Raw genomic sequence first — 23,384 nt, 5'->3', positions numbered from 1 at the left:
CATAGCAGCCAGCCTTAATTGCCACTGAGTTTCCTTCTTTCTTAAAATATTTTTCCAATCCCCCTCCCTCTGGTTAATTTTGGTACATTCCAAAATAACAAAAGTAAACTTGGTGAACTCATCACATACCAAGGAATGCTTATATACAGCACTGTTCTCTCTCTTTTGTTTTTAATATCAAACAACTGTTGATATATCCTATTTCTAAGTGCAGGCTCTGTTTTGCCCATGTAGAAACAACTACATTTTTCACAGTGGGCCAAATATACTACTTTACTAGTAGTACAATTCCCCTTCTGGAAAATAATTCTCCTCCTCATTGGATTCTCAAGAGTTATAGCAGCCTTCTTAGTAATATATGTACACTGATTACAACTCTCATAGGGCCTAGTACCCGTCCTAGAATCTACACTTGTACCAGTCTTAACTTCCAAGAGTCTTTTAAAGTTAGCACCTGTTTTATTAATAAAGGACGGCCTATCACCCAGTGTTTTATACATTTCTGGGTTAACCTTAAAGATGTTCCAATTCTTTTGGAACACCTTTTTAATTTCTTTGGAAAGATGGTTGTGTTGTAATGCACACGCTTTTTTGAACTTAGTGAGGGTCTGTAAATAGCTATTGATGTCATTTCCAAATCCAATACCCAACAAAGGTTTATATTGTTCTCCCCATTTACCATAAACTTCCTCAAAAATCTGATCTACCAATTTATTTGGATATCCTCTCACACAAAACATTTCCCCTACTGTATCTAATTCACTTCTAACGTCCTCATAATGTAAGGTCATCCTAGCAACCCAAATGGCTTGCCCCTTAACTATACTCTTTTTTTGAGCTATAGGGTGGTTGCTAGAAAAATGTAAATATGAATAACAACCTGTAGTCATCTGGAAGATATGTAGTCCAACATAGGCCAAAATGACATGAGTTATGTGCAAATGGCCAGCTCAATTCACAAGCACTAAAAGGCAACAAGAATAAATAGAAGGCATATGTTGTATACATACAATGATAGGCTCACCTGTACTGGGACTTAATTCATCCCATGCAGTAGAGATTAGGAAAGCTCAGCCCAGACACTGTTATATGTACTCTTTCTCAATGGGCTGATGGTTGCTAAATCACTGAACAATGTGAAGCAGAAAACCTAATGGAAGACTATATATACATGGTATATCATGAACAGTGCAGGGCCAGTATTCCAGTAACTTGGACAATCCCTAAAAAAGAGGCCTAGCTGTCACTTATTCTTTGTCTAATCATGTAAAGTAAATATGTAAACAAAGAAGACTGGAGCTTTCTAGAAAAATACTTATTTATTTATTTATTTATTTATTTATTTATTTATTCATTCATTTATTTATTTATTTGTTGACTGGTTAGTCCATCTGAGCTTGTGCCCTTTTTCAGTTGAGGCCCGGGGAGAAAAGCTCAACAGTAACAGGTTACACTTCAGAAGATTGAATGGCTGAAATATCAAAGACCATATGGTCGAGACCATATGACTGATATTTCAGAAGATCGATCTTCTGAAATTGTAACAAAAGTAAAAAAACAACAGTTCAAGAAGACGGTAATGCAGGAGGGCAAGCTCCCTGCACCCCCTATGTGGGGGGCTGTGCCTCCCATCTCCCTACTTAAATATACCAAACCCGAGATCGCGTTACACTGTCAATACAGCATGGAATGGGAGATCTTCCTATTCCCTGCTGTAGCGCAATTTCGGAGTTGGTATATTTAAGTAGGGTGTGCAGGGGGGCTTGCCCCCCCTGCATTACCATCTTCTTGAACTGTTGTTTTTTTTTATTTTTGTTACAATTTCACAAGATCTATCTTCTGAAATATCGATCATATGGTCTCGGCCATATGATCTTTGATATTTCAGCCGTTTGATCTTTTGAAGTTTAACCCAGTAACAAATATAACAAGTAGAACAAAAATTTAAAGTTCAACATTTGCAAGTAAAGATTTTATAGTACAGGTTATGTAAGTTAAGAATTAAACAGTTGTGCAGTGGAATAAAAATAAAATGTACAGAATAAAAAAGTAATGACATTTAGTTTAAAACAGAGAATCTAGCTAAGGAGCAAGTATAAGAACTTAGGTTATGAGGTATCAAGGTGTAAGTACTGAGGTCATTAGTAGGAGCAAAGTGGTAGGATACAGAGGAAATGTAGTTAGTGATGGTGAGTTTGGGATGGTACAGTCAGAAGGGAGATGAGAGGGAGAGGCAAATAGAGAAAAAAGATTAGTATAGTGTTATAGGGGGAAGGAGGGGTATGGGTAGTAGAAGTGGTAGATAATTGTAAAAAAAGTAGCAGTTAGACTAGCTTACTCTGGTGTAGCCTGGGAGCTGACAAGGGTCAAGCTCTAGTAGCAAGTAGCCTTTGCACAAAAACACCTAAAACCATGGCCATGCTTCTACCTTTCAAGTGGATAGAGTTTTGCAGAATGCCCCTGAGTTTGCTTCATATTTTGTCCTTATCCATGGTACATTTTTTGATTTTTAGTAAATGACTGAGGATTACAGTCTCTCAATAATACTAGACATTTGAAATCCATACTTATTGTTTAGAAAATGCAAGATGATGAACAATCTATTGTTCTATTTATTTTTTAAGTGAATTGGAGTCGTTTTTAAAAAAATGTCCATGATTTTGGCTTTGTCCAGAATTCTTGAATAAAGAAATTGACAGGTATGCACCGTGTACCTCTGGGGCAGGCAGCCACCTTACTTTATTGTGCATATTGCAGACCGTTATACACATGTTGCAGTGTTGAGTTATAAAGAGTCCATAGGGCATAACAGAAAATTGTGTAAAGTGGTGTAACCATAAGGTAACTAGTTTGTGAAGAGAATCAAACGTAAGACCATAATCTATATAACAGCGCAATAGTCTCTCTGTCTACAACCATAAAAATAAACATCAGCAATAGATTTGTCCAACAGAAACACATATTTCCCAGTATTGTTTCTGAGGAAGCTCTGGCATGTTTCTGTAGTATGGAACTCAAAAACAGGCAAAAACAAACTGGTAATTCCAAAAAAATAGGGATTGAGACAAGCAAACGGCACACAACCAGAAAAGTACAGATCCTTAGTTTTATTAAGCACTTTTCGTTTGATTCAATGTACAAGCATCTTCAGACTAATAAAACCACATACACGTGTACTATAAATACTACATCAATTAGTGACTCAATTATACAATAAGGTTCCAAAAGGAACAGATACACATTTAAAACTATTTTTCAAAATGCCGCTAAAGGTCCTCGTAGGTGGTAAGTATATCCATATTGTACAAACCATTGACATTAAAAATAGTAAAAAAATAAAAATAATGACCTGTAAAGATAACACTCACACTGACCTAAATAAAGGCACAATAAATACTGGTACCTAAACTGAAATAATAGTACGTAAAGACTGTCATCTAGTAAAACTCTTTAACTTAAGTATACTGCTGATTGAACAGCCCTCATTCAAGCCAGGCACATTGTAAGCATTTAGTCTGATTTGCCAGACCAATTCAAGTTCTTCTAACTTTAGGGCAGTCGGACCGCCACGGGGACTCTGAAAAACTTGGTCAATCACCATAAATTTAAAACTATGATCAGGATGGGAAAGTATATGCTTAGCCAAAGCATTGTCAAGTTTATTTTTTCTTCTGGTGTAAATGTGTTCATATAAACGATCTCGAAGACGTCTCTCCATTTTTCCAATATAAAAGGCTAAGCAGGCCTGGCACTGAGCTAGATAAACTACAAAATTTACAAAAATTTGGGGTTGCGATGGGCTCCCCTTGTGGTGCCAGTATTGCTAACATGATTATGGCCCACTGGGAGCACCTTTTTGTTTTCAATAACTGTAAGTTTAAACAGCGAATCATTTTTTTATACCCGGTACCTTGACGACATCTTTATCCTTTTGTATGGTGACAATACTGTTAGTGACCTATTGGTTGACTACTTTAACAACTCGACACAGTTTTTAAAGTTTACATCCACATTCAACACAGAGACCATAGCATATCTCAATATCTCTTTGACTAAAGACTACTCTATCCACAAGTTTATTGCCAGCATTCATAGAAAAAGTACATATTCCAACTCTTTTATACATTTCTCCAGCTGTCATCCATTCCATCAGAAGCGGGCAGTAGTAAAGGGTCAGCTGGTCAGGCAGCCCGCATTACTACTCTTGATAAGGATTTTCATGCTGAATGTGCACACCTGAGGAATATGTTCCTTCACCGTGGTTACCCAGGCGATATGGTGGATGACTTGATTGAAGAAGTCTCGAATAAACATTTGAGACGGTATTATAAACCAATTTTGGATAGTGAGCACATTCAGCATGAATATGAAGAGGTTACACTTTCTGAACTGGTAATTGATTGCATTCCCGCTCCTGAGCTTAAAACACAAGGTGCTACTTTTATCACAACATACAATCTCAACAGTAGAGACTGTTTCCAGATTTTATGCAAGAACTGGGAAGTTTTTAAGAGTGACAACAGTGTGTTTCAGAGGGTAGGTGACCATCCTATTGTTGTTTATAAGAGAGCTAAAAACCTAAAGGCCCTTTTTGAACAACGTCCTCTTTTACGTAATAAAATTATGGGTATGTATAAATGTCAGTTCTGTAATTATTGTCAATATATCATCGAGTCTAATAGATTCAAGATTCGTGACCACCAATGCACATTAAATTTTACAGTGAATTGCAATTCGAGAATGGTAGTTTACCTAGCTCAGTGCCAGGCCTGCTTAGCCTTTTATATTGGAAAAATGGAGAGACATCGTTGAGATCGTTTATATGAACACATTTACGCCATAAGAAAAAATAAACTTGACAATGCTTTGGCTAAGCATATTCTTTCCCATCCTGATCATAGTTTTAAATTTATGGTGATTGACCAAGTTTTTCAGAGTCCCCGTGGCGGTCCGACTGCCCTAAAGTTAGAAGAACTTGAACTGGTCTGGCAAATCAGACTAAATGCTTACAATGTACCTGGCTTGAATGAGGGCTGTTCAATCAGCAGTATACTTAAGTTAAAGAGTTTTACTAGATGACAGTCTTTACGTACTATTATTTCAGTTTAGGTACCAGTATTTATTGTGCTTTTATTTAGGTCAGTGTGAGTGTTATCTTTACAGGTCATTATTTTTTTACTTTTTTTAATGTCAGTGGTTTGTACAATGTGGATATACTTACCACCTACGAGGACCTTTAGCGGCGTTTTGAAAAATGGTTTTAAATGTGTATCTGTTCCTTTTAGAACCTTATTGTATAATTGGGTCACTAACTAATGTATTATTTATAGTACACATGTATGTAGTTTTATTAGTCTGAAGACGTTTGTACATTGAATCAAATGAAAAGCGCTTAATAAAACTAAGGATCTGCACTTTTTTGGTTGTGTGCCGTTTGCTTGTCTCAGTCCCTATTTTTTGGAATTACATGTTTCTGGAGTATGACTGATGAGTTCAGAGAACCTCCCACTAGGAGGAGAAAATGTTGAATGGTGTTTCTTTGAACTCCCAAGTCTGGTGAGATCACCTCTGGCCTGGAAGATATGCTAAACTGCTTTGCTCTGATGGTGGCTGAGAATCACAGTCCCTCAGAAACAAAACCCATGTGGCTCTGCATACCTAACTGTGCAATAAGTACTATAAACATTCCTGTTCCTCCTGATTTACTGGTGAGGGTATTACATATATCAGTCTCTCTGTCTCTCTCTCTCTCTTGCTTTCTGATTTCATCTTCAAAGCACTGGAACTCATTTTTTAACAATTATTATTACTTTAAGGATGTATTTTTTTTAAACCACTTTGATCTATGCTCACTCGTAATTTAATGTCTTGATATATTTATACACACACACACACACACACACACACACACACACACACACACACACACACACACACACACACACACACACACACAGATATATATTATATAGATAAATAGATAGACAGATAGATAGATGAGTCTACTACAGATGGTTGAACTTTTAAAACATCAACTCTCATATGGCCAAGACCATATGATCGACGTTTCCAAAGTTCGAACACCTGAAAAAAAATAATAAAACAAAACAAAAAATAAATTCCTGGATGTTTTTGCATGGGGGGAGTCAAGCCCCCCCGTGCTCCTCCCTCCGCTATTTAAATATACCAACTCCAAGATTGCATTACAGCGAGGAAAAGGGAAATTTTCCCATTCCGCGCTGTATGGAGATCTCCATTCAGAATGTTCAAAGTTTTAAAACTTCGATCATATGATCTCGGCCATATGAAAGTTGATGTTTTAAAATTTCGATCATCTATAGGGGACCAAGACAGACAGATGGATGGATAGATAGATAGATAGATAGATAGATAGATAGATAGATAGATAGATAGACAGATAGCTGGATAGATAAATATTACTTTCTGTGGTTTATTTTATTTATTTATTCTTGATAACTAGTTTAGTGGACTGGTCACCTGACCCTTTTCAGCCATAATCTGAAATCTAAAGGGGTACATTGGTTAATCAAAGTTTATGGTATGCAAAAGAATTGAGAACCAATAAAATGAACAGTGACAACAATAAGTTCAACAAAACTATAAAATATAAAAAGGAAGTAACAACTCCAAAACAGTTATGGTATTAATTTTGCCAATTTTAAGTTAATTGAAGAATGTTTGCAGCAGTTTGCATATGAAATGACTAGTTTAAAATATGTGTTTTGATCATAGGATTTAACCAGTATCTCCAAAGCAGGTATACTTGGCCTCATTAAGAAAGTGTGCTTTCAGCATAGCTTTCAAGCCCTTTAATGTGTATTGTAATTTTAATGAATTAGGTAACTGGTTCCAGGTAGCTGGAACAATTGTTGTGAAGGATATTGGTTCCAGATTGGCTTCCAGGAAATAGTGAATACTGTTCTACAGAACATGGCTGTATGCAATGAAATGCTGTTGATACGTTTTGCCTCTCCCATACCTGCAAACCACCTGCATGACTATTGTTGACTGCCCATTTGTTTTTTCTTACTCTGATCAATGTTGCATCCCTTATGTAGACAGCTGTTAGGGGATATTTCTATGCCCTAATATCTCTGCTCTGTGCTGTATAAGTACTTGGGGAGGAGATTGCAGTGGGTACAGCTTGGGGCCATCACCCACTTCCATGAGTGATGCAGCCCCTCAGGCAGTCCTTCCTTCCATCTTCTAATAGATAACTCTCACTAGGTCTTTTTTCTCCACCAGAGATTCCTTAGTAAGAAATATGTCTGTGACATGCCCCTCAACCTCCCCCTGGGGAAGGCAAGCTGGCTATGCCTCTTCATTCCTCTCCTTCACCAGCTGGCTCCCCCAGTACCGAAACTGTAACTTTTCCAGAATTTCTAACAATGACCATTTTACATTAAATCTTATTTCATTTAACCTTTCATTACAAATAATCCATATTGTACAAAACAACTTTTCATCCCATTTATCCACATCTTTTTGTTTTACATTTTTATAGTACCCATATTCTATCAAATTCATATTTACACTTTCAATTCCTTTTCTTTTTTTCATATATTTTCCCATAACTGACTCAGTCTATTACATTTTAAGAACACATGTTCCATAGTTTCCATTTCTCCACAATATATACAAATTCTTTCCTCTATCTTCATATATGGCATATTTGCCTTTACTGGAATCTAATTTATAGATAATCTCCATAAAAAATCTAAACATTCAATATATTTTCACATCTGTTCATTCTTCCTTTAACAGCTTTTATTTTTCTTTCTTCTAAATGCTTCCATTGAAAAATATAATAAAACATATTCATTATATTTTCATACTATTTCTTATATCTTTTTCTACATTGTTTATATCAGTCTTCCATAGCAATATTTTCTCTTTATATATGCTCATTTCCATATTTATCATTCCTTATTTTTTTTAAAACATTGACGTTTCTTCCAAATATCTCTATAGGTTCATAGGTAGGTTCATAGGTAGGTACTAGGCTATCCGCCCAAGGGCCTATGTAGGTCTAGCCAACAAGGTTCCTTGGCTTACGCCACCCAAGAAAGTTATTTTCCTGTGCCACTGTCAAGCAGAGCCACAGAAGTGATCCCTGTGGTGAATTTCCTATTTCCCATCCACTCATCAAGATTTTTCTTGAAGAGTGCTAATGAAGAACTTTGCTTGACATAGATTGGTGGTCTATTCCAGAGTATGGGAAGTCTCTGGGACAGGAATCTATCCCTCCAGCATGTCCTGTTTATTGTGGTGACAAGGTTTAGGCCCCTAGAACGTGTAGCTTGGAGGGATTGGGATTTTTTTAGGTATAGCATGTCCAACAGCTCTGGGTTTGACATAGCTTTATATGTTAGGCAGAGATCACCTCGGAGTAGGGGATATGCTATGGAGTAAAACTGGAGGTTTTTGAGGCGGTCAGTGTAGGACATTTGTTTGAGGCCAGTAATCCTCTTTGTGAAGTACTTCTGTGGCCTTTCCAGCTGCTGCAGATGTCTTGTGAGGTACATTCCAAAAGGGGTGTTGTACTCTGTAATGGGTCTAATGAGTGTCAAGTAGAGGGGAACAATGGCCTCTTTTTTCCTGGATGAGAACCCTTTTATAACAAGGTGTGCCACTTGGAAGGACTTCCTGTCTACTGTGGCGATGTGACTATCAAAGGAGAGACTACTGTCTACCTGGGTCCCAAGGTCTCTTATCACACATTCGGTATTAAGTAGATTGCTGCCTATGTGGTAGTTCATGGGCACAGAGTTTTTACCAAAGGAGATGACACTGTACTTTTTGCATTGAGCTTAAGGCCATGGCTCTGACACCAGGCATCTGTCTCAGTAAGGCCCTTCGGTAGGATGTCCACATCATTTGGGCACGTGACTATGGCTCCTAGTTTGCAGTCATCTGTGAACTTCATTAGCCAGAGGCCTTCTGTGTTAGCCTGTACTTCAGAGAAGTAGATACCAAACAGGAGAGGTCCCAGGACGGAACCCTGTGGTACTCCACTTGTCACTGCTTTGAGGTCAGATTTGTATTTTTCTTTCATTATATTTACTATCGGTTTTCTCTGCCTTTCTTTAATCCAAGTCAAAACTTTATATAAATGTAATGATGTTATGTTTACAATTGGATTTATTTAACACTATTGTCCTTTTTTGGAACAAAAAGAATTCCTCTTTTAATTGGGTTTACTCTCGATCCCCATATAAAAACAAACCACATGGACAATAATTCTTCTTCATATTCATTTGGTATTGAAAACATACTTGCTAAATGAGGTATTTTTTCTAATATCACTGAATTAAGTAAATATGCTTTTTTCCTACATATGACTTTAAATGTTCACCAGAACATACAAATGCATCTTATTTTAATTACATGTTCTTCCATTGTATTACTCTCTGTTATTCATTACCAAACTTTACTCCTAGGATTTCTATCTCTTCTTTATTAAATTGAATACCTTCTTTTATACCTGAAAATCCTAGTCCTTTACTCTTTTTTACAACTAATACTAAATAATCTGCAAAAGAAAGCTTTACTGGAATCCAAATTCCTTCTGCTGCACAGTATTTAGCTTACTTTAATGTTATACTTACTTCTTTCACAATTGCATTCATATTAATGAATACTTGCTGGGCACCCTTGTTTTATATCACTTTTTATTTCTATTTTCTCACTCAACTAGCCATTAACTAGTAATTTTACTTTATTTTTATTATGCACTGAGATCAAAACGTTAATTATTTTTTTTTACTTAAGTCATATTCTTCTAAGATCTCCCATAATACTCCATGTTCTATCTTTTGAAATGCTTTACTCATGTCTCCTATTAAAATTTTAACTTCTGCTTTTTATCACATCTTCTACTATTTCTCATATAATCATTAGACTTTTTTTACGTCCTTTCCCTTTTGTTCCAAAAATTGTTTAATTCAATAACGTATTTACTTTTTATTCTATTATATTTTGTATTTTCTTCATAAATATCTTATAATCCATGTTGTTTAACACTACTGGTCTCCAATTATTTATATCTGCCTTGTCTCCTTTCTTCCGTATGAACTTCATTGAACCCATAAATATTTTTCATCTTGTATACCTTTCTCTAACCATTCATTAAAAACCTCTAAAAGACATCCTTTTTGCCATTCTTGCATATCTTTATACATCAAATATTCAATTCAATCTATACCCATAGCAACTTCTAGGTTTGCTGTTTTTAAAACTTTTATTTCTATCATAGTGATCTTTTTTCCATTTCCTCATTATCTTCTTTAGCTATTTTCAGGTTCTATTTATGTCTTCTTCAGGTTTCATCTCTGACAAATGTTTTCACAATATGATTTCTTATTACTTGCATTATCCCTTTTTGTGCATTAACAATATTTCCTCTCTCATCTCTTAACTCTCTTATTATTTTATTATTTTCTTTTACCATCTTACTTAGGTAAGGTGCTACTTCCTCCCTTTCCCCTTGTAAAATATATATTTGTTTAAATAGCAACCTTTAAATTTTTTCTTGATTCATTTCATATATATTTTTTCTTTTTCTAGAAATTCTTCTTTGTTACTTATTATATCTCTAAAGACTTGATTACTGATGTCTTTATATTTAAAACTATCTTGTTTTCATTTTTTTTTGCCATTCCAAAATCTCTTTTTTATACTTCTCTTTTAAAGTTATCCACCAGTTTGACCAATCTTTGTAAACATTTCTCATATCTATATGATCTGACCATAATTGCAAAATTATTTTCCTTATATAATCATTAATTTATGTTTAATTTCTTCTTTTAATACCTCTACCTATTTTTATATATCCTTTCTTATCTTTAACTTCTATCCAAATTGCTACATGATCTGAAAAACCTGTATTTTTATTCCTTTATGTAATACTTTTAAACTCTCTGATAATACAAAATAATCAATTTCTGTTCTCAAATTGCCCTTTTTATATGTCTAATGGTTATTGCTCTAGAGATACATTTTTCCACTTTTAATTATTTCTGAAATAACTTTAACATCTGCTCCTTCTTTTATCATATGCCTTAAATCAAAGTTAAAATCTCCTGCTAATATTATTTGCATATTGACGCTAACATACTTAAGAATTTTCCTAAACATAGTTTGCATATAATGCATACAATGTCACAATTCTGTATACTTGTTTCTTCTATTTTATGTATATTCACACTGTTTCTAGTATTACTAATGTATAATCTAACTTTTTGATAATTTCTTTACTTAGAATTGCTATACCTGAGCATTTTTTCTCTCCTATATTCCATGTCACTTTTCCTTCCAAGAATTCATTTACTTGTGTTCTCTTTTTCTGTCAAAACTCTTATGTTTTTTAATATTATAGCATCTATATCCAACAATCTATACCATTCTAATACCCCTAAGCTTCTTTTTACAATCTTATTGCTATTCACATTTATAGATAAGAATCTCACTCTGTAGAGAGTATTTTGTTATTCTTCATCCTTTTCCTTTCTTATTTTCTCCTATATCTATATTTTATATTTGCGTTTTCTGTCCTTTACTCTCTTCCCAATATAGTTTCTTTTACTTTTAATTCATGCCCACTTCTCTTCTCAGTATTCATTCAAATTACTTATTTCTTCTTCCTTTTCTATTTTGCCCTTGTGCTTTCCTTTGCTTTTACCATTATATATTTCTCATGTTCCTTTTGCAACCCTATTATGTTATCTTCTGTTACATCCTCATTTACTATATCTTCCTTCTTTTCTTGTGTATCTTTTCCTTTTGCATCACAATCCATCCATAAATGTCCTATTTTTTTCACATTTAATACATTTTTGTTCATATTCTTTGCTTCATGAACAGTTTTACCACAAATAAAATGTTTTCTTTTATCACAATTATTAATGAAATGGTCATTTTTATCACATGTATTATTTTTTTCATTTTGCATTTGCAGTATAACTCCATATTTGCATCCTCCAGTCCATGAACCTCTGTTGTCACAAATCCTTATGATGTCAATTACTTCTGTATACCCAGTCTTTAAATTGCCTCTTAAAGTGACTTGTTCAGAATTGCATTCAGAATTGCCATTGAGCTGAAACATCTGATGTTCATAAGGTTCATTTGCATATATCCCATGTGCCTCTGATACAAGAGGTTTGGGTGGTCACTCAGTGGAAGTTCTAGCTTTGCTGGAGTTTTCATTTTTGTTTTTACTGATTGGTTTTTAACTGATCTTCTCACTCATTGTTTTATATTTCATACCCATCAAACTCTTTTTCTGTCTTGCTACTTATCCTTACAAGATGTTTTCTTCTCCCTTCCATTTTCTTTTCATCTTTTCTTTCTCATTCTTTTACAGTTTGCACATATGATTCCTTCTCTTCTGTCCTTATTTCTTGTACTTCTTCTTCTTGTATTTTTCCATTATTTTACTCCACTATACTGCCTTTTCACTTTCTGGTTCACTCTATTCAATTAATTCCTTTAGACATACCCCCCCCCCCGATTGAAGGGTTATAACAAAACACTCATGTGTTGTTGGTTCCATTGCAAAATTATTTTGAATCTGGATTACATGGCTCTACTACTTCTTCCTGTCTTTGAATAGGCTCACCTGTCGGCTCCTCTGATCTCCTTTCTCCTCACTCCTATGTGTCTGCCTTACACCGATTCATCTTTTGTTACCTTTGATGTCTCTGCTGTCCAACCAACAGCTCCAATAGCTTCCAACATGTTTGCAATGCCTTCTTCATCTTCCAAGTTCATTCTCTTGGCTTCCTGCTTCTCCAAGCCATCTACATGTCTGGACCGGAAGACAGGAAGTTTTGCATCAAAATGCATCCCGGTATGCTGCAGAGTAAAGGAAGTTCCCATATGCTCTGACCAAATTTCCCCTAGTAACAAGAATACCTCCTCAAGTCTCCCTTGAAAAGAGGTCAGTAGCCTAGTAGGACTAACCTGAAAAATAAAGGATAAATAAAATAAATGAAATTAGTAAATGTAATGCTATATTCAGCAGTATACACTGTTAAGTGTCGATTAGATATCCTAATTTTTTAGAGACATTTGTAGTGGCTTTATGACCATTTCAGCACTCTATCAGAGTATTCTTGTGTTCAGAGGTTGAGGTATGATGTTGCAGTCAAAGTGATTGCTCTCTTTAACCCCAATGTGATATAAAACACAAATGCATTAGAAAGGATTGGTTATAATGCTGAACCTTTTGGCCCTTCAATTCCTACTTCTTGAACTCACATTCTACTGGCACAACCACTGTTTGCTCCTTATCAGAATTCACGTTCAGTCCATGCCATCATATTGGCCTTTTAACTTCTGATAATATCCAGTGCATACTCTGGAATGAGTTGTCATTTAGATAAAACATCAAGAGTAATTTTGTAGTATAATGTAAGTGTAGTTTTATTAAGCCAGACACATTTTGTAGCAGCCTACATTTATCTTCCTTAGACAAAGATGTCGCTTTCATGTCTGGGACATGAATAAAGAGTCTTTGTGGGTTCTGTTCAAGCAGCTTTATTTCGTATAAACACATTACTATTGTTGACTATTGACTGTAACTTAAGTAACTTGTATACAATTAGCAACTGTGATGATGCATGCTCACTCCCTGGCTGCTCCTTCAAAATGGGTTTGCACGTGTTCAGGATATATAAGTGCATGTACAGCCTCGCATGATTCTTAAAGATATAACACACACTTTATATTATGATCTACATCCTCCCTCTTTGAGAAATAGATCATGCAATTGTTATGAGACTGGGATGCAGAAATCACAGGTTACCCATAGTCATGCATTATACAATATTAGATATATAGGTATGTACAATCAAGTCCATGTTGCTGAGTATTTCACACTTGGTTTAGACACTCGTCCATATCATGTGACATAAAACTGGGTATTAGATTTAGCAACTGGAACAGTTTCAGCAAAATGGTTGACCTGTGGACTGTTCAAATTACTTTCTGGAATGGAGTCAGAATTTTGAACACATTCTGGTCTGGAAAGAGTAACTGACTCACTCTTCAGTTTAGAGTCTGCATCACAGAAACAATGTCGTGATTGCAATGATTATGATGATTCTGGTACAGGAAGAAGATGTTTGCAATTCCTCCTATACTCTACTCCTTCGAAATTTACCATGTAAGATCTCGGCTTTGCACAGATGCCTGTAATCTGTCCTATTCGATCAAAACCTTTTGTTGTCTGGATTCGTACAGTCTCTCCTTCCCTCAACGGATGAAGTAAACTGCTCGATCTGTCATAACTAGATTTCTAATTATTACGCTTCTTAAACAATTGAGCCTTGATGGTTTTAGTGTTTTTAGATTTAGGCTGCAACAAACTTGAAGAAATAGGTAGTGTAGTTTTTGTTTGCCTGGAAAGTAGTCTTTGAGCAGGTGAGCCAAGAATATCATCATGGAGTATGTTTCTGAGATTAAGCAGATTCAAAAATACATCGGTATTGTCGCGCTTTGACCTTTCATGTAATTGCTTTGGACTTGTCACTGCTCATTCAGCTAGACCACTGGACTGAGGATATTCAGGACTACTAGTGACATGTACAAAGTCCCATTCTTTCACAAATTTCTGAAACAACTGGATAGTAAATTGAAAATAGTTTGTGTGGATTACCATGAACTGAGAAATGACATTTAAACTTAGTAATAACAGCAGTTGAGTTTAGGATAGGTAGCAGATCAATCTCGAACCAATTTGAACAAGACTATACCAGAACTAGGTAGTGTTGATTGTTCCCCTCAAAGATATCAGTTGCTACAGTAGACCAAGGTCATTCAGGAATTGGACTTAGCTGAAGTGGTTCTCTTTGCAAATGCGATCTAATACTATTGCATACTGAATAAGAAGAAAGAACTCTATCAATGTCTTTCGGTAATGAAGGCCAAAATACTAATTCTCTTGCTCTTCTCTTAGTGGATGTGGACCCTTGGTGGCCATGATGCAAAATGTGGATATATTCTTGTTGCAGGAACAACAATTTTAGGATCTTTGAAAATAAGGCCATCTTCCAACAACAATTCATCTCTGTAAGGAAAATATGTTTACACTTCGGGTGATACACTAGATTGCTTTGACGGCCATCCGACATTAATATAGTGATTGAGTTTCTGCAAAATTAGATCAGTCTGAGTATGATCTCATAACTCATGAAGTCTAGTGGTGGAAACATTATGCACTGGCATCACATCAAAGTCAAACGTTTCTGAGTTAAGCTGTTCTGTTGTAATCCTGGACAATCTGGATAAAGTATCAGCCAGATAGATCAATTTGCCTTTAGTGTAGACCATTTTGAAATTGTACTTTTGCAATTTGAGCATAATTCTTTGTAATCTCGCTGGAGTGGAATGCATAGGCTTATTTAGAATAGTAACTAGAAGTTGATGATCAGTTTCAATCTGAATACCTCTACCACCAATATAATCATGGAACTTGGAACATGCAAATACTATCGCCAAAAGTTCCTTCTCAATTTCACCATACTGCATCTCAGTTTGGGTTAGTGTTCTAGATGTATAGGCTATTGGCCTGCCCTCTTGAAGTATAACTGTGCCTAGACCAAATTTTGAACCATCACAGGAAAGAGTAACTGGTTTGTTCACATCACAGTATCGTAATGTAGGTTGGGTGGCAATTTTCTGCTTATGGTCATCAAATGCCTTTTGGTGCTGTTCCAACTATGACCATGCAACATTTTTGCATGTGAGCTCTCTTATAGTTGCTGTCAACTCAGTGACGTCTGGTATAAATTTGCCTAAATAGTTGACCATGCCCAGAAAATGCTGTAAAACTTGTACATTATCTGGTACTGACATTTCAAAAATATCTGCTTGTTTGGTCAGGTCTGGTCTTAAACCTGTACTTGTAAACACATGACCTATGTACATAACTTCTGGAAGTCTGAATTTACACTTTAGAGGATTGAACTTCAAGTTTACTTCATGTACTCTGTCTAGAACTTTCTTGAGGTTTCTGTCATGCTCTGCTTCACCATTGCCTACAAACAATAGATCGTCTACTATTATGGCACAGGGATAACCAAAAAAAATTGTTCAAGTGCACGCTGGAAGACTTCAATTGCAGAATTTATTCCAAATGGCATCCTTTATAATCTGTATCTGTCTAATGGAGTACCAAAAGTAGTTAGAAATGAGGATTTGTGATCCAGCATCACTTGCCAAAATGAACTCTTTGCATCTAAAACATAAAATACAGTGGCATTCGGTATTAGAGCTGCAGCCTCTTCGACTGTGCCCATTGGATGATATGGTCTTTTTAATGCTTTGTTCAAATCTCTTGGGTCAATGCATATTCTGATTTCATCTGAGTCTTTTTTGTGAGTGGCTATCATGGACAACACCCATTCAGTTGGTACTATGACTGGACAAATCACCTCTTGCACCATTTTATCCAACTGAGCTTTAACTTTATCTTGCATTGCTATATGAACTCTTCTTGCTGGCCTAACTACTGGAGTGACCACTGGGTCTAACTTCATGGAATACAGAAAGGCTCATCCAGACTCTGCTACACTTTGCTGTGAAGGAAAGGTTAGTTTGCTTTTATTTTTTGTATTACTGTGTTGCCTTTCTATATTTTGAATACTGTAGTTTGTTTTCTTTGCCTTGTGTTTTGCTTGTATTCTGTTTTAACAGCATATTAAAACTTCAAAAGAGACCACAGCTCCCTCTGTTCTGAGTCAGGCAGAATTTTTTCCCGCCCTCCCACCCATTTAAGTTGTCTTGTTAAATACCAATGTCTTTCTAGTTGCTCGCCTCTTATGTTAATCTGACCATATATCTCATTTCTCTCTACTTTCACTGGCTTATGTGAGTAATCACAATATCATCATTTTTGAAATCCCACCCCTTCAATTATTTAAATTTATTGGCCATCCTACAGTATTTCATAGTACCAAAATACAAAAGTGACCACCCCTTTCAGTCCATCTTGCTGTTTTAAAAATAGTAACTCTCCACTAAACCTTAACTTTTTAAACAGGTAAAACTCAAGTTACCTACTTTCACATCTAACTTCTCTAGTGCACACTGCAGAGTGCATTCTTTTCAATCTTACCTTTAAGCATCCCTGTGACTAGCACTTTCTCTAATACCTGCTGGAAAGCACTAGGAAGCTTTAAACTCATGCAAACACTGAACTCTCCTTCTTAACAAGGAGAAATTAATAGTAGGCACTAAACAGCCTATAATTGCAAAGTACCGTGCTAAGGAAACAGCTCCTATACTTTACAAAGAAAAAAAAAAAAAGCCCCAAACCAGGCATGTCCAAGGGTCAGCTTCCGGTGATTTCTCCTGTCCACCTGGTGAATCTGGGCATACTGGGGCAATGCAGCAATTGCCTCATGTACGCAGACAACCCTCTCCTTCTACCACCCAACACTACAACCTGCGAGAGATGCACTTACATAGCCAAAATTGAAGCAAAGCTCTCTCCACCCAAGAGTGTGCTAAACAGTCAAGAGGAGAAGGTTAACACCCATACTACACCTCAAGCAACACATAGCCCTTCTAAACCCGCACCACCAACACCCACATATAGCAACACTAAATCCACATATGCAGAGGCCCTTAACTGTAACCTGCCCAAGCAACAAAGACCTCTGAAGCTGAAACGCAAACAAACACCAATCACAACCAATGTGTCACATAGTTCACAACACCAGTGTGCCACCCAGCAACAGCTCCTAAGGCAAGACAATGTACCTAACACTTTAGTCATAGGTGACTCTATAGTCCGGCACACTGATGTCCCTCTCATCAGGTTGAATAAGGAGAAAATTACAGTCAGCTGCCTGTCGGGTGCCAGGATCCGCCACATAGCGCATGTACTCAAGTCACTCCACAACAAGTACAAATATGACTCTGTCATTGTCCATGTTGGAGTGAATGACTTGAGACGTTCCTCCCTGGACTACATGAAAAGAGACATGGAAGAGCTCTCGGATCATGTGGCCCAGGCAGGTATGACCCTGGCCGTGAGTAGCATCCTGCCTTTTCCCAGAATGATACCACAATATAAGGATAAAATGATTGACTTCAACAATTGGCTAAGCTTATGGTGTCATTCAAAGGGGATCCAGTATCTGTCTGCCTGGGATGACATGATTGACAGACCACGATGCTTTGCCAGAGATGGTCTGCACCTGTCGCCCCTGGGATTCAGGTTACTGGCTAAGGCTCTTGCCACCCCTATAGTGCCTTTTTAGGCAAACTTCAAAGGACAAAACCACCACCGTAACAGGTACAAGCGTGCAAAATCTGAAGGTAATGCTACTCAATGCTGGAAGTCTAAACCTCAAAATGCACTCTCTCGAGGCACTCCTAAAAATGGAGAACATCGATATCTGTGCAGTAACTGAGACCTGGTTCAAGGCTCCAGAGAGCACCCCTGCAATACCAGGCTACAACTCTTACCACACTTTTCAGCCACCAAACCAGGATCGAAACACTAAAGGTGGAGGAGTGTCAATATTCACCAAGGATATTCACACCACCAGGCTAGTTGGCCAACACAATGTGTCTGAAATTCTCCAAGTGCAACTAACACTAGGTACGACTGCAATCCAAATTGTAGCTTGCTACATATCCCCCACCATACCCCAAGATTCTCACTACACCTTTCTAAACATACTGGAAAATATTAAGATAGAACCAAACACCCTAATACTGGGTGATTTTAACTACCCTGCCATTAACTGGGAAAACTACTCATGTCCCAACACCTTTGCATAGCGGTTCTTGGAATTCATAAATTCCAACGCCCTGGATCAACTAATCCATAGTCCCACCAGGGGCTCCAATATCCTAGACCTGGTCATAACAAACATGGGAAATCAATGCTCCATACCTATGGTCACCCCCTTGTTAGTCAGGTCTGACCATAAGCTAATCACCCTTAACATCCACATCCCACCCCCCCCCCAGTAAAGAAACCACCATAAAAAACCTCTCCAAAGCCAACTTCATGCTACTCAAGTCAGAAGTGACAAACTTCATGACACCCATGCAGACGGGAACTGAAAGTTTAACTGCTGAATCCTACACTAAGCCACTGTATGAGCACATCCACTCATGCATGAATCGTGCCATCCCAAATAGAACCAAAATGCTCTCATCCAAAAAAAGGAAGCCAATCTGGTGGTCCCCTGCCATAAACAAACTTTACAACAAAAGGAAGAAACTTTTGCAGAAAAGAGGAAAATCCCAGGATGCAAAAAACTCCCTTACTAGCCTCAGTAAGAAACTGAGATGCCTCATAAAATCCTCCAAAGCTAGTTACGAAAATAAAATTGCCAAAGATTCCAAAGACAACCACAAAGCATTCTATAACTATGTCAAGAATCTAAACAGCAATGCTCAGATCTGCTCTGAGCTAAAACAGAATGGCATTAAATATACTGATCCGAAGGATATTGCCAATATCCTGGCAGATCGATTCAGTGTCAACTTCACCCCCCCCCTCACCCCCTAAATGGCACATCTCAATACCGGAAGACTGCCAAATTTCAGTAATAACGGCCACACAGGTACAAAACGCACTCTCTAAAGCCAAGAATACAGCATCCATGGGACCAGATGACATCCCGGGCTGTGTACTACATGGACTACAATATGAACTGGCACCTCACCTAAGTGTCATGTTTAATCATAGCCTCACCACAGGTTTCATGCCCACTGAGTGGCGCAGAGCTACAGTTATCCCAATCCACAAGGGGGGATCCACCTTGGATCCCGGAAACTACCGTCCCATCAGTCTGACAAGCCTTATCTGCAAGGCCATGGAGCGTATTATCATGGAACTTATAAACAAAGACAATGGCAACCTTCAAACACTGGACCCCACTCAGTTTGGGTTTGTGAAGGGCCGATCTTGTCTCCTGAACCTGATTGACTTCTTTGAATCAGTCTCCAGAGCCATGGACAAGGGTAAGGTGGTCCACACAGCCTATCTAGACCTTCCCAAGGCCTTTGACACCATCCCCCACTCTGGAATCATAGATAAACTTACTAAGTTGGGCATTAATCCCTATGTCACCCAATGGGTTGCTAAATGGCTTACTGATAGAACCCACACTGTAAAAGTAGCCGACTCCAAATCCAGCTCCAGACAAGTGACAAGTGGAGTACCTCAGGGTTCAGTCCTGGGGCCGCTCTTGTTTGGCATCTACTTCTCTAAAGTACAGGTCAACACTAAGGGACTCTGGCTAACAAAGTTTGCAGATGACTGCAAACTGGGAGCCATTATTGAATCCCCAAATGATGTAAAAAAACATGTATCCATGAATTACCATATAGGTGGCAGTACACTAAACACAGAAAGTGTGATAAGAGACTTAGGGACACAGGTGGACAGTGGTCTCACCTTCGATAACCACATCGCCACAACAGTCAGGAAATCCTTCTATGTGGCACAACTCATCACGAAGGGCTTTTCATCCAGAAAAAAGGAGGTCATTGTCCCACTGTACTCATCCCTCATTAGACCCATTATAGAATACAATGCCCCATTTGGTATGTACCTCTCAAGACATCTGCAACAACTGGAAAGGCCTCAGAAATACCTCACTAAAAGAATCACAGGCCTAAAGCAGATGCCCTACGCTGACCACCTTAAAAAACTCCAGATATACTCTGTCGCATATTGTCTACTCAGAGGCGATCTCTGCTTAACATACAAGGCCATGTCAAACCCAGAGCTGTTGGACATGCTACACTTAAAGAAATCCCAATCCCTCAGAGCTACACGCTCCAGGAATCTAAACCTTGTCATCACAATAAACAAAACATGCTGGAGGGATAGGTTCCTGACCCAGAGACTCCTCAGACTCTGGAATAGATTGCCCATACATGTCAAGCAGAATGCCTCTTTGGACCTCTTCAAGAGGAACCTTGACGATTGGATGGGAGAAAGGAAATTCAACCTAGGGATCACGTCAGTCGCCCTGCTAGACAGGGGTCCAGGAAAGTAAATAATGTGGGAAGAAATAGCCAGGGAATTGTTAGCTAGGCTTGTATAGGCCCTAGGGCTGATAGCCTAGTACCAACCTATGAACCTATGAACCTATGAACACAACTGGAAGTTTGCCTAACTTGTCATCGAAAACATTAACATACTCTGAAAAAAAATGGCTTCTGAAAAATTAGAACTTGGAAATGCACTTATGTGATGGACTTCTTTAGCAAAAGAAAGCAGATTCATTTTTGAACTATCTTCGAGACCCAGTAAACATTGCACTGACCTTCGGGCTAAGTAGAATAACAAGTTGTAACAGTTCTCAGTGAAATAACAAGAAAGTATCACTGAACCTTCGGTGTGAATTTCTTCACCTCCATAAGCAACAAGTCTCACACTATTGGTTACATTGAGTTGATCATTAGTTCTCACTCTAGCAAATGTGACTGCTAATATAACATTACACTTTGAACCAGTGTCTGCTTTGAGCTCTGAGGATCTTCCATTAATCTGGATACTACAAAACACTTAACTTCTTGTTAATAGGTTCACTGCATCAACTCTTTCACCAAGCACTGATACACCATCTACATAGAAAGCTGACTGCTTCAGCTCTACTTGATCCTCTTGCTTCTTTGTGTGACCTTTCTTTACAAATGTGTGAGGCTTACTTGACTTGCCAAACTTTTGGAAATGGTTCCATTTTTTATACTTGTGACATTGCTGACCAAATGCTAAGCACTTCTCTCTTTTAGACTTATGATTCGCACCGCAATTTCAGCAGTTAACAATAAAGCTAGATCTTGGTTTTGCTGATTCAGGCTTGTACTGCACTAAGCTGACACTGGAGCTTGCACCTTTCTTGGAACTTTCTAGAAAACTTTGTGGCTTCTTTGGAAACCCTGTGGCTGCCACGTGCTTAGGCCTGCTCTTGTTTGCCATATGTTGCATACTATCTACATGTGCTCTTGAGCCAACCAAAACCATGCTTTTGTCACTCGCAAGCATGTTTGTGTGTTTTTCTCTCACCTCATGGATTTGACAAATCTCTATGGCTTTGCGCAACGTTAAATCACCGTCACAAAGTGAAATCTTTTTCACACGAGCATTGTTAATACCACATACAAGCCTGTCCTTTATCAGCTCATCTTTTAACTCACCAAATCAACAGGTTTTAGTTCTGTTTCACAAGTCAGTTATATAAGCTGCAAATGTTTACCCTGGTTTCTGATCTCTTGTATAAAACAAATGCTTCTCTAATGCATACTTCTCAATCTGGAAACATCAAAAATCTGGACAAATCTCTGCAGAAGTAAAAGTCATCTAAATAATTCAACATTAAAGAGATCTGTAACTAATGAAGAAGTTGCTGCTAGCAAACAACTTTATATTTCATTTTGTCTACAAGTAAAGTGCCTGTTGCCCTTGAAGACTAAATTGCCTATGTTACATTAAAAAATGATAAGCTAGTAATAGTGCAATAGGGAATGGATGGCAAACTGATAACACGTCCATAGTTACTAGGTATCTCTGCCAAAGGAGGACATTCTCAGGACTGCAGCATCCACCCTCTTTAAAAGTACAACACAGTACAGTATCAGCAATCCATCTACATACTGTGGGAGTAGAACCCACAACCTTCTGCAGAAAAAGCAAGTATACTACCTGTTGTGCTACTAACAATGCAAGTCAAAGCTGCATTAACAACACTAAGCTTCTCTTTCTCTGAAGAACTATGCAGCACAAGAAATCAGGAAAAAGACAAAATGTATTGATGCGGGACAGAGGCCCAAAATCAGGGACACATTTTAAACATTGCTTGTATAATCTTAGAAAGTTGCTAGAATAAAATTTGTTGCCATGTGTTTCCTGAAAGATAGGAAAACTGAAACTTAAATGGCTATCATTATTTAGTGAATTCAGTTCTCACTGATTTTCCAGAAAACCAAAAATTTTATTTTATATTTGTTTACTGGGAAAGTCCGACTTGGAATGAAGCCAATTTTCAGCAAAGGCCCAAGGAGAAACATTCCAGATGTATGTCTTTGCATCGTGGGAGGAAACGCACACAAACACAGGGAGGACATGCAGACTCCACACAGCAGGCACTTCAGCTAATAATTGAACCAGAAAACCTCTTGCTGTGAGGCAACAACACTACCACTGCACAATCCAAATTGTAAGGCAAACAGACAAAAGGTATGACCCAAACATTCCAGACATTTTGTGAAAATTTGTACAGTTGATAGCTATAACTTCTCCTTCAAATCAGAAGTGGTGGTATGGGTAGAGAACTCAGGCTCTTGCTTCTTGTACCTAAGGTACAGGGTTTGAGCCTGAGTAACTC

The sequence above is a fragment of the Protopterus annectens genome, chromosome 2.part0 (genome assembly GCF_019279795.1).
Source record: "Protopterus annectens isolate FY-2018-M chromosome 2.part0, PAN1.0, whole genome shotgun sequence".
In the NCBI taxonomy this organism is placed as follows: domain Eukaryota; kingdom Metazoa; phylum Chordata; order Ceratodontiformes; family Protopteridae; genus Protopterus; species Protopterus annectens.
The sequence above is the reverse complement of the archived record's forward strand: the minus strand, read 5'-3'. Positions refer to the sequence as shown.